Below are 13,197 nucleotides of genomic sequence, written 5' to 3'. Positions count from 1 at the left end.
AGTTTACTTGAAATTAACTTAATGAGAATGTATTTTCTGTATAGTGGCTGTGATAGTAGACCTGTGAATATACAACATTACCATAATTTTGAAATAGCATTTGTAATTTTTTGTGTGATTGAATATGGTTAAGTATGGTGCTTGCCTCTTAAATGTATTTTATATTATCCATTATTACATTGAACTATTAATCACAACAAAGATCAATATTATTCAGCAGCACATGTTCATATATGTTTTGTAAAGATTACTGAAAGTGTATTTTTGATATTGTTACATTTTTTTTACAAAGATTGGTCAGTTTTTAATCTTTTGAATCATACTTAACTGAATTGTTTCAAATATTGTAAATTTATTTTTCTTTTAAGATTTTTGGCAACTTTTTAAAAACTGGTTTATAATGCCTCATCAACAGAAGGCACATTATACTTATGCACTTTCTCTTGAAGAACTGAAAGAACTCATGGAATTACGTGGGAAAGAAGCTGTAGAAAAAATACAATTTTATGGAGGTATTAAAGAACTGTGCAAAAAACTTAATACATCCCCAGTGAATGGTTTGAAAGAAATTCCTGGAGAATTATTGCACAGACAGAATGTATATGGTTCAAATGTTTTGCCTGTGAAACCTCCAAAATCTATATGGCAATTAATGTGGGAAGCACTTCAGGATGTAACATTAATAGTTCTACAAATTTCTGCACTTTTATCTTTAGCTCTTTCATTTTATCATCCAGCAGAATATATTTATGATCCAGATGAAGGTAAAAGTGGTTGGATTGAGGGACTGGCGATTTGTTTGTCAGTTATTGTGGTTGTGATAATATCATCTTTTAATGATTATACAAAAGAACGTCAGTTTCTTAGTCTGCAGAGCCGGCTTCAAACTGAACAAAAGTTTTTTGTTATTCGTGATGGTGAACTATTGTATAAAACAATAAGTAGCATTGTTGTTGGTGATATTTGCCAGATAAAATATGGTGATGTTATCCCAGCAGATGGTATAATTATACAGAGTAATGATCTTCTTGTTGATGAATCTAATTTAACTGGTGAGTCAACAAATATTAAAAAAAGTATTGATGTTGATCCAGTCGTACTCTCGGGTACGCAAGTAATGGAAGGTACAGGTAGAATACTTATTACCGCAGTAGGTATTAATTCACAGGCAGGTATAATTTTTTGTCTTTTGGGTGCAGGTGGTAATACACCAGAGCATTTATTAAGAAGGAGTGGTGTGAAAAGGGTAAAAGGTCTTAAAAATGCGACCTCAGATGGTGAAAATCTTAGAACTAGTTTTTCCGAACATTCAAAAAAAGAACAGTCTGTTCTTCAAGAAAAGCTTACTGTACTTGCCATGCAGATAGGTTATGCTGGTTCAGTAATTGCATTTCTGACAGTACTTATTTTGATCATTCGGTTTTGTTTGCAAGAATTTACAATAAATAATAAACCATGGAGTGGAAAATATATTAGTAATTTTGTTCATTTTTTTATTATTGGTGTAACAATTCTTGTTGTTGCTGTACCTGAAGGTTTGCCTCTTGCTGTCACTCTTTCATTAGCTTATTCTGTTAAAAAAATGATGAAAGATAATAATCTAGTTAGACATCTGGATGCATGTGAAACTATGGGGAATGCTACTACAATCTGTTCTGATAAAACTGGAACTTTAACTACTAACAGAATGACAGTAGTACAATCATATATTTGTGAAGTGAGGCATTTTAATACTCCAAACTATTCTTCTATTCCTTCAAACATTGGTAAATTATTAGTGTATGGGATTTCTATTAACACTATTTACACATCTGAAATTAAACCTTCAAGTCAACCAACTGAGCTCCCAAAGCAAGTAGGAAATAAAACAGAATGTGCTCTGCTTGGGTTTGTGGAGATGTTAGGTGAAAGTTATGGACGCATCAGAGAATCTAATCCAGAATCAACTTTTATTCATGTATATACGTTCAATTCTGATCGAAAATCAATGAGTACAGTTGTTCGTTTTAAAGAGAATGGATACCGTCTTTATACAAAGGGAGCATCTGAGATTGTATTGAATAAGTGTAAGTATATGTATGGTAGTGAAGGTTCTTTGGTAAACCTTACAGCATCAGTTAAAAATAGATTGATTCATAAAGTTATTGAACCCATGGCTTCAGATGGGTTGAGAACTATAATGTTAGCTCACTGTGATTTTGTTGTTGAAAAGACAATTGAGAACCAGGTTCTAATTAAACATGAGCCACTATGGGAGAATGAAGACTATATTATCAAGGATTTAACTGGGATATGTATTGTTGGAATTGAGGATCCTGTTCGACCAGAAGTGCCTTCTGCCATAAAATCTTGCCAAACTGCTGGAATTACTGTACGAATGGTAACTGGGGACAATATTCATACCGCTCAATCTATAGCATTAAAATGTGGAATAATAACAAAGAATGATGGCTCATATGTGATTGAAGGAAAGGAATTTAACAAATTGATTTGTGATTCAGATGGGAATATAAATCAGAATAAATTTGATAAAATTTGGCCAAAATTGCGTGTGTTGGCTCGTTCTTCTCCTCGAGATAAATATAATCTTGTTAAAGGTATTATTAACAGTAAAATTAGTGGTTGTCGTGAAGTAGTTGCAGTTACTGGTGATGGCACAAATGATGGTCCAGCTCTTAAGAAGTCTGATGTTGGATTTGCAATGGGTATTGCCGGGACAGATGTTGCAAAGCTAGCTTCAGATATTATTCTGACTGATGATAATTTTTCTAGCATAGTTAAAGCGGTTGTGTGGGGTAGAAATGTTTATGATAGCATTTCTAAGTTTTTACAGTTCCAGCTAACAGTTAATATTGTGGCAGTTATTGTCGCTTTCATTGGTGCTTGCACAGTTCAGGAAACCCCGATAAAAGCAGTACAAATGTTATGGGTAAACCTCATAATGGATACATTTGCATCTCTTGCTCTTGCTACAGAGTTACCTTCAAAAAGGTTATTGTTAAGAAAACCTTATGGTCGTACTAGACCACTTATTTCTGCCATAATGTTGAAGAGTATAATTGGCCATGCAATTTATCAGTTAATTGTTGTGTTTTTTCTTGTTTTTTTTGGAGATAAGATTTTTGATATTCCTTCTGGAATAACTCCAAATGTAACGGTTAGATCTCCATCTTCAGTGCATTTTACTATGGTGTTTAACACATTTGTGTTAATGACTTTGTTTAATGAAATAAATACCAGAAAACTTAATGAAGAAAGGAATGTATTTGAAGGATTAACTTCAAATCTGTTGTTTGTGAACATTTGGTTCATCTCTATTCTTGCTCAGATTATTATTGTTCAATATGGTGGACAAGTTTTTAATACTGAGAAACTTTCTTTAGAGTTGTGGTGCTGGAGTGTATTTTTTGGTGTTGGTACTTTAATTTGGGGACAATTTATTATAAGTTTACCATCTGGGAGGGTTCAAAGTATATCGACGCAAACTCCAGTGGTTGAAAATCAGTCATTTTTTTCTGATCGTGGTAATCGTCAAAATTTGTCACCTTCTTCAAGTAAAGCGTTGTATGGTATTTTAAAATCCACAAGCTCCAGAGCTTCCTTATGTAATCAGATGATTAGTGCTACTTCTGAATACCAAGCCAAATAACAATTTCTGAAGAGTAGCGGTCATTTATTTTATAGTGGGAAAAGTTAAAGCACTTAACTTGATTTTTATTATTTATTCCTTTATTTAAACAGCTTGACTGCTTATAATGTAGTGTAAAATAAAGTTATTTTTAAATACTGATGTTTTCATCATTGCTGGTTTCATTAAATTTAGTTGATTGATTTTGTACTTTTAAGATCTAATTGGATGTATCTTTGTATTTTTTTACAGTTAGAATAAACTAGAAATTGTTTATTCTAAAGAATGAACAATGCAAATAAAAAATTTAATTTATTTGCTCTCTGCAAGAAAGTACATGTAGAATTTTTCTTTTACTACTAACTGAATTTTGGGACAAATAGTGTGTTAATTTAATGAAAAATTCAGTCAATATAAAAATTATATTTTACATATGCTTTTAATTACAGCTTGTCTTATCTTTATGCTACAGTTAGTATTATATGGTTCTGTCAAATTCCTAAAACAGCATCCTTTTTCTTAAGTGTGCTGCTGCCAGATTTTTCAAAATTTCCCATTTAAAAAAAATTACCATACAAAATAATCACCACATCAAAGTATTATCTTCAGTAAAGAATTGTTACAAAGTCACTGTGAAACTTAGAATTTAACATCGTTTACTGACTTTGTTTCTTTAGATAATTGTAGTTTATAACTTTTTTGTTCTATTAGATATTATTATTATTATAAAATGAATATTATTCAATATTCATTTTTTGTACAAGCGTGAAAATTTTTTTGTAAGAGATAGATATATATTGTGTAGTAAGAAAAATGCTCAGAATTATTTTCTGTGATACGTTCAATTGTTAGATGAAGTTCAGACTAGAATAGATAAGAAGTATCAATTGTATAATCCATAGCCGGCCTCCATGGCATGATTGCTAGCATCTCGGCCTTTCATCCGGAGGTCCTGGGTTTGAATCCTGGTGAGGCATGGCTTTCTCATGTACTACAAATATCTCATCCTCTGAAGTAATATTTTACAGTGATCTAGACTAATAAAAAAAAAAAAGAATCTTGATATAACTCAGGGCATTAATTGTAAATATTTGGTTAAAATCTCTATACAATTATACATTATGTATATCATGTTAGAAAGGTGAAAGGGGACTTTCACTACTTTGATAAAAAAGGATCTGCCTCTTCTCTATGCATTAGAATGAAAGGATGAAGGAATACCTTAAGAAAATCTTGATTGAAACTGTGATTAAATTCAGAATTAAGTATTAAGAAAAGTGTTCATAGTTATTTGTGTAAAAACTTTTATATATACTAATGGTGTTGCAAAAGATAAAATCACCATGAAATGAAATGATAATTTGGCAGTAAATTGGAATTATCTGAAGAAATAATATTTGTACACATTAAACAAGGTGGCAGAAATTTCAGATTTATTTAATTACTATTATTAAAAACTTGTGAAGAAAGTAACTTTCTCTGATTCGAACAAAGGATGATGCTTGGACTTTGTAATGATTTATGCCATTAAAAGATCTCCTTTACTTACACATTTCCTTTTCAATAAGATTCTTTAATTTTATTATATGGTTTCCCCAATATTTATTTATTATATTTTCTGCTTTTCAGATCATCTTTTAAATTATATTTGTGCTGTAAAATATCTGTTATATATTTATTAGAATGTTGCAATGAATATTATTTTTATTATAATATGAATTTTCTATTGCATCTCTGGTATTGTTAGTTACTATTTAATTTTGTAATGGTTTTTTTGTATGAAGTTATTTTTCTGGAAATGTGTCTGAAGTGTGGCAAGAAAGGAAATAAATCTTTAAGTGAAGAATAATGGAGCCTCAGTTACTTCATTTTGAAATGAAATCAAGAAGAAACAAACAGTTTTATACATATTGGTCAAGAAAACCAGTTGGACATAATGTTTTGGAAAAGAATAGAAGTAGCAAAAAGATAATCTATTATGTGAAAAAAGAAAGAAAATAAATTTTATAGTTAATAATGCATATAAGCTTTGATAATGGTATTTATTAACTAAATTAAATAAAATGAGAAATATACAACATGATCTAGTCAAGTTGATGATTGATAGCATTAGCATTGTGAGTTATTTCTATGCATCCATTTTATTCTGCATGATAATACTGTACTCCATAACTTCGTTGTAATTTAGATGGAATGAACTGTAGATGAATTAGGTAGCTGCCATTTCATCAGTTATTTATCTGTTGTGAGAAGTATGGCTGATTATCAATTACGTCTACCTGCATTACATTGTCATGATAATTTTTTTTAAGTTGTGAAAAATGCTAAGCATGATACAAATTTGAACTTGGATTTTTTGGTGAAAGATGTTGAAGATTCAGATCTGTCATGGAGTTCAGAAGTGATCTGTCACCTTGAAGGAACCCTCAAAATAAAATTCTAAAAAAAATGTTTATTATAAAAATTGCTTAAAATTATGTATTCTTGTCCATTGACATTTATTTGTTAAAATTAAATTTTACTACTTATTTTTACCTTTTTTTACTACTTATTCTCTGAGTAATTACTAAAGAAATTTCTGAAATCGAACAAGTACAAATTTTGAATGGAAGGTCATTTAAAATTTTAAAACCTATTTCTTTGACAGGAAGTTGTTAAAAAAATGTCTTATTTACTGTCTTTGAAATATTTATTAAATTTAACACTGAAAAAAAAACTAGTTTGGTTAAAAAAAACTTGTATATAGTGTGGTTAAACTTATTTCTGATTGGCTGTCAGTCAGTCAAAATTGGAATTTACAAGTACAGCAATCATTCAGTTACATTCTCAAAATTCTGAGAACATTAAAACCATAGATAGCAAGTGAGTAGAATAAGAATGATAGTTTTTACAGGCATAAAATGCTATTGTTAGCTTTAAGTTTTTAATTAAATTAGAAAAAAATTAGTATTTATTGCTGTCTATTCTGGTCTTTTATTTTAAACTGAAATCTTCTGAAAGCCTAATTCTGGCAATTTTTGCTTTGGAAAGCTGCTAATGCTTGGGTCTAGTGATTACAACTAGGATGTATTTGACAGAAAAAGTAATATATGTGGTTTTGGACTGGACATTTTTATTTTTTCAGTCTTTTACAGAACCACAAATGAAAATTACAAAGAAAAACTAGATAAGTAAGGGATTACTTTACTATAACTGCCTATTGAGTGAAGACTATATATACTGATAAGAGCAGTAGGTTGTGAAATGCCATTAATCCTATGTCATTAATTAATGCCTATTAATTGTAAAAATCTGAAAAAAATGTAGAATATGGTTCTTTGACTAAACTTTGAAATTGAAAGAACTGCTAGTTATTAAATAAAATGTTTTCCAAATCAAGTCCAAAAAAAAAAATTAACTTGTCTGATCTTTAGCGAGCGTGGGTTACATAATTTCACTACCAGTCATTGCAGTACTGAGATCAAAGCAGGTAGGATCAATACAACCATAAATGTTTGTATTTGTACAACCATTTATGTACAGGCATCTCTTGCTAGTTGTTGTGTATTAAATATATCAGTCCTAAAAGTTTACTGGGACATTCTGGTTCAGAGTAAAATACTGGTATACTGCGATGATATCATTAGTGCAGTTTTGTAAAAGATACAGTATAATTTAAAATTTTTACCGTGTAGTTAATCTTTCATCTTGTTTACTCAATACTGATTTTTTTAAATATATTTAATAAATTTATTTTAAATTATAACTATTGCACATGAAATGTTAGGCACCCTCTTCTTGCTATGTTACCATAGTCTTGACACAAACTTAAAATATGTGTAATTAAGTGGAAGAGTTATGTCTAGTTTAAAATAAGCATTTCAATAAATGAATAGCAAGTCAGGACTTGCTTTTCCATCTAGCTAGGGGTTTCCAACCCCTGGACCACCACTGTTTTTTATCCTCTTGTTTGTGAAAATAATACTAATAACAATTAAAGCCTGTTCAATTTATAAAAATTATCAGTGTATTTTAATTTCTTCAGAGCCACAGTTTGGCCAGTGCAAGACTTGAAACTTTCTGTATGTGTATTTCAGAATAGTCAGCCCTCATACTAAAAATAGCAGTTTACCTATGCTTCGTTCAGGTAAAAATTATTTTGGATGGTTCTTAGCTTAACCAAACACCACAAGGAGGTCGCCATACTTCATTTCTCTTTCTTTCTTTCTTTCTTTTAATGTTTTTAACTTTTTTTTTAGATCAGTTTGTTAACATAATTAAAGGGATGAACTTCTATACAATGTTTACAGCCTTTTGCTTTGGGAATGTATGTATACTGATTCCACAAGAGTCCATGCGAGAAGTATAGACTCTCCAATAGGAGATCAGCTACAAGAAGTATCTACTTTTGTGACTTATTTATTGTCATCAAAAAAGCAATTTGAGTGGAAACTGGAGCCGCTTGAAAGTGAAGGGCAAATCTAAATGAATGTATGCCATACAGCATCTCACCTTTAAAACTACTTTTCTCAATAACCAAAAGGGACATCTAAAAAGACAGAAACCTTTTTTTAGAGAAAATTTATTTCAAATTCTGTAAATGATGTCTGAATTCAATTTGACCAGCAGTTTTGCCATAGTAAAGTTGAATACTGGCAAGGAACATAATCTGGTTAATACCACAAGCCAGGTATAAAAACTGTTAATGCAAAATTTCATCCTATTTGGTTGAGTAGATTTGCATGAAAGAGTAACAGACTTGCAGAAACCACTCAATATTTGTATATGTAATAGATAATTAATTTATGAAATGACACTATTTACATAGTTCACATCAAAATTGATGTGAAATAATTGTGCCTAATAACTATTTCCAAATTGAATTTTAAATTTATTCCAAATTACATTTTTGACCTTATTTAAGGCAGTAATAATATCAAACCCACTTAATTTTTTTTTTATCTGTTTAAAAAATCTTATCACTCCGAAATATTTTCTTCTAATTATCTCTTTCAGCTAAATGTACGGATATGTGTCTGAAAACAGATTCATAGATTTATGAATGTATTTTAAGAGTAAAAATAGCCCATGGAGAAATAGTTAAAACATTTGTGAATAGACAATTACATGAAATATTCTTGAAAGATTAAAAGCTATTTTTTTTTTCACTTTTAAGAACAGCTGAACTTTCTCCTCAAATTAACATTATTATACACTTTAGGAGCATAGCACAGTATTGCTCAGGAAATTCCACTAAATATTTTGAGTTTCACAGAAAACTTTATATTAGTTTCAAGATTGTGTTACCAAGAATTATAACTAAAAACCGTAATGGCAAATTTTGTTCATGAAACTTTCTCCAGAAAATGAGTCTGTTATGTAACACCCAAGCAAATAACTTGCCTATAGTATTCCAAAGTGCCTTTGTATTTTGAAATATCACTAAAATCAACTTTTTTATGAAACTGTAAAAGATAATTCCAATTTCATAACTTTCAATTTTTTTTGATGGGTCATTCTTAAAACTCATGTGAAATATCATCAACACCATCAGGAGCTTTGTTATCTTTAGCTTTCTTTAAAACAATGTTTAGCACTTGTATGGAAAAGGATGCTTCTGGAACTTTGTTTTCTACATAGTTTCATATAACTTTAGGTGTAATAATGGATTTAAAGTATTTAAAATGGACCACACATTCTGATATTTATATTTATCCATTTGATACTCTTTTTCTTCCTGAAGGAATAAATCAATTTTTAGAACCCTAGAGCTTTTTATTTAAAACTATTTACACATTTATTTTAATAAAGCTACTTCTTGTCACCTTATAAACTATTATATTATTCATGTAACTTTAATTATTGACTCTGTATTGTCAAAATCGGTCTTCAATAACTTAAAAAGACATTCATGCATTCATTGATATTGTATATTGAACATAATTTTTTTGAAAATATATTTTATTTAAATTGACATATATTGTTGGCAAACAATTTTGAATAATTGTAGTAAACATTTACAATGTAATCATATGATCAGAAACTATATACTTCTACACTTTTCTCTAATGTACTCAGTATGATTAGTGATTTTTTAGTTTTGACTTGAAAAGCAGTGGGAGAATTTTATTGAACAATTTAATATGATTAATACAAACCTTGCAGACCCTGGAAGATCAGAAAACATTTGAAAGAAGTATTAACAGTTTATCAATAAAAAGTAATAACTACTTCGATATAGCACAAAGATACAGGTATAACACATGAAATTTGTTGCCCAATTATTAGGTAAATTTGCTGTTACTATTAGTGCAGTAGCATTAAGTTAATATTCTCAAAAAAATGTGATTATCAAACTAGTCTAAAGCATAGTAATTGCAGCAATCAGTTGCAGCACAACATTGTCATTTGCCAGAAAGCATGTGAAGTCAGTAAGTGTATGATCGATTATACATACATTAGTTGGAGAGGGCAGCAGCAGGCAATGTACGCAGAGGGTAATGCTGTCTCATATGCCATGTGCATGTATGCTTGTCCCTGTACAGGCCACCTTTCAAGCCAACTCTCTCGACCAACCTGACCCCATAGGAGAAGACATCTTCCATGTGATGGTTTTGGTCGCCATGCCACTCCCTTCGTACTCATCCCTTATGGGCTTTACCAGAGGTCATCTTCAGTACCTTGGAAATGACATCTTTCAGTCAACCCTCACAGGATGCCACTGATGCGAATGCTACAAGCAACAGTTTTATTAGTGTACTACTAACATAAACTTCAAACAAAACACTTGAGCCAAGTCTCAAACAAGAGTGAATGACTTTCGAAGTATGAAGGAACTGAACTCTAAAGGTAAAAATGAGTTCGACGCACAATGAATCAAAAAGTGCAATCCAAAAATACTAACAAAACAACAGTAATAATAAATAGTGTAACATAATTGTAACATAAAACATAATGAATGAAAAAAAAACCTATAAACAAACAAAAACAGCAACAGGTTAGCAAACCATAAAACAAAATAACAATAAAACCATACTACACAAAGAAGGAAAGTCCAAGTGGAACATCACACCCCTTCAGCAATCCTTTCTTTTGCCAAATATGCAATAAAACTTTCTATGATCACCCATTCAACCTGGCTTTCTCAATTAACACAGAGATCAATTGTCAACCCAAGAATATCAAGCTGACAAACGGTCTCTGTGCGCATTAAGTCATACCTAGCACATTCATAACCACATGATAAGCATCGTCCAATAATCTGCATTGCAAACACATACCAGACTCCGTCTGGCTGAATTTCTGTAGTCTGTTCTGAAAAGTGCCATGCCCTGAAAGAAATTCCATCACATACATGTTTGGGTGTACCCAAGAGGTGTCCTGCAGATCAAAAACGCCTACACTCTGTTTCATCCCATCTGGCCTGCCACAGGGCGACACCAGGCTGTTCTATCTCCTTTATTTTCTCTGAAGTCAGTTCACTCGACTTAGCAATATAACGCTGTACTTTGTTTATGACAGCCTTATGTCAATAAATTTAGCTCTGTTAGTGAAAAGATACAATTGCTCCATGTGATTGTAGCTACAGATGTAATGCTGTACAAATCTGTGATTGCATTTGTCGATGAACTGAAAGATCTGTTTTACTTCTATGAGATGGTGAAAAAAAAATTAAAAACTATCCAAACTGTTCTTGAAACTGAATTCGGTAGTGAATGTGTAGAAGATAGGCCTAAAAGTACAAGAAAAGGAAGAAGTTTTTTGATGAATCTGACTCATTGGAACCAGGAGAGGAGGAGGAAGAAGAAAACACTGACTATAGTTTTCAAATAGCTTTGATGTAATCCTTAATAAGCTTCTTTCTGACTTGGATAAGAGAATCACTGTCTTTACTGAGTTTCTTAGCAGATTCTCCTTCTTAACAAATCTATGCAGCCTGAATGGCAAGGAAATCTCCACTGCAGCATCTTTGCAGAAAAATTTATGTAACTGGCATTAAAAAATCTTTTTTTGTTTTTGGGTATCTTCATTTAAAAGGACCTTTAGCTCAAGACAAATTAGACGATACTAATGTTGAAGAAATGTCATTTCACAACTTAACATTTTTCTAACATTGAAAAGTCTTCAGGACTTATATCCTAACATAAGTATTTGCCATAAAGAGTATTTATGTGTGCAACTGAAAGATCATATTCCACACTGTCAACAATCAAAAATTATTTGAGATCTATTCTTACTCAGAAGAGATGGTTCATCTAGCTGTTTCAGCAACTGAAAAATACTTGACTATGAAACTTCATTTTCATGATGTTATTAATGATTTTTCATATCAAAGCAAGATGTAAGCAGTTATGGCGTATTACAGTTTCACTTGTGTAAGAAACTTACATATTTAAGAGTTAGTTTTTTAGGTAATATAACCTCCATATTATAGTTGAAAATTGTTGTTATCTATTACACATAATTGTTATTTTACCTTTTATACCATAGTTTGATTTTCACCTTTGAAATACAGTAATAAAGTACAAAAAGTTAACATAGTAAGTATACAGTAGGGTATATCAGTGTGTAACTTGTTTATGTTGGTTCAGAATTTTAAAAGAAAATTATTACAAACTTTCATGATTTATGAAGGTGATTTAGTAGGATAGCTGGAATAGTGTTGGTTAAAGATTGGATCCAGAAGGTCAGCCAAGGGGCAGGGATGAGATAGATGGCAGCAATTTTGCCTGGGTCCATGGGCACAAAACTTGTAAATCCGGCCCTGCAAATAAGAAATTCACTACCAACTCATTGCTTCATAATTTTACAGTCTTAATTTATGGCAATTTTTTATTTTAATTTATTTTATTGATTCAGACCTTGATTTAAAAAAAATCACTTCCCTTTTGTTTCTTATTTCAGTAGTGAACAAATTGATTTTTATTATATTTTTTAATTACTTTAATTAATTTTCTTCATATTAGAAATAAGAAATAAAAGTACTTTCTAATAAAGACTCCCTAGTCTGCAGACAGAATTAAATTCACTTTCTAAAACATTTACTTACATTATTTTATTGAAAATATTTAATATTCCAATTTTTCAAAATATTCATTGTCATTTTCCACAACACAAAAAAAAACCAGGTGTTTTGTTCTTCCATCCAAATTTTTTGTAATATTTCTGTAAGAATCACAATTTTCCAATAACAGTTTTTTAATTTTACTGTTTTAATTTTTAGTGAGAATGAGATTCAAATTACTAATTTAATTTTTTGTTTGCAGACGATTGTTTTTAAGATCATTTTTCAGTTTTTTAAAGAATGGTAAAAGTTGGTTCAAATTGATCATAATTACCTTTAAAAACTTAAAATATTACAATAAATTGAATTTAATTGTTATTGTAGAATCAAAGAAAATTAGTATAGTGAAATGTGATCTTTGGCACAATGTAATAAACTAGTCCATTGTTATAATACATTTTTTGAAAAAGTTAAATTATATAGAACGAAAACAATAATCAATTTAGGATAATTACTAAGCATAAAATAAAATAACAAAAATTATGACATAACTACTTATTATTAGTGTGTATGCTTCTACAAAAAT

At 30.3% G+C, this 13,197-nt stretch overlaps 1 protein-coding gene and 1 pseudogene across 1 annotated transcript in view; both read left to right on the top strand.

Annotated features, from left to right (window-relative positions):
- The window catches only part of LOC142325216 (WD repeat-containing protein 11-like), a 114,926-nt gene that overhangs the window by 833 nt on the left and 100,896 nt on the right, over positions 1 to 13,197 (top strand). The window lies entirely within an intron of this gene.
- LOC142325709 (plasma membrane calcium-transporting ATPase 2 pseudogene) lies at positions 401 to 3,649 on the top strand (annotated as a pseudogene).

This window comes from Lycorma delicatula, chromosome 5 (genome assembly GCF_047948215.1).
Source record: "Lycorma delicatula isolate Av1 chromosome 5, ASM4794821v1, whole genome shotgun sequence".
In the NCBI taxonomy this organism is placed as follows: domain Eukaryota; kingdom Metazoa; phylum Arthropoda; class Insecta; order Hemiptera; family Fulgoridae; genus Lycorma; species Lycorma delicatula.
This window is presented reverse-complemented; position numbering and strand designations above follow the sequence as displayed.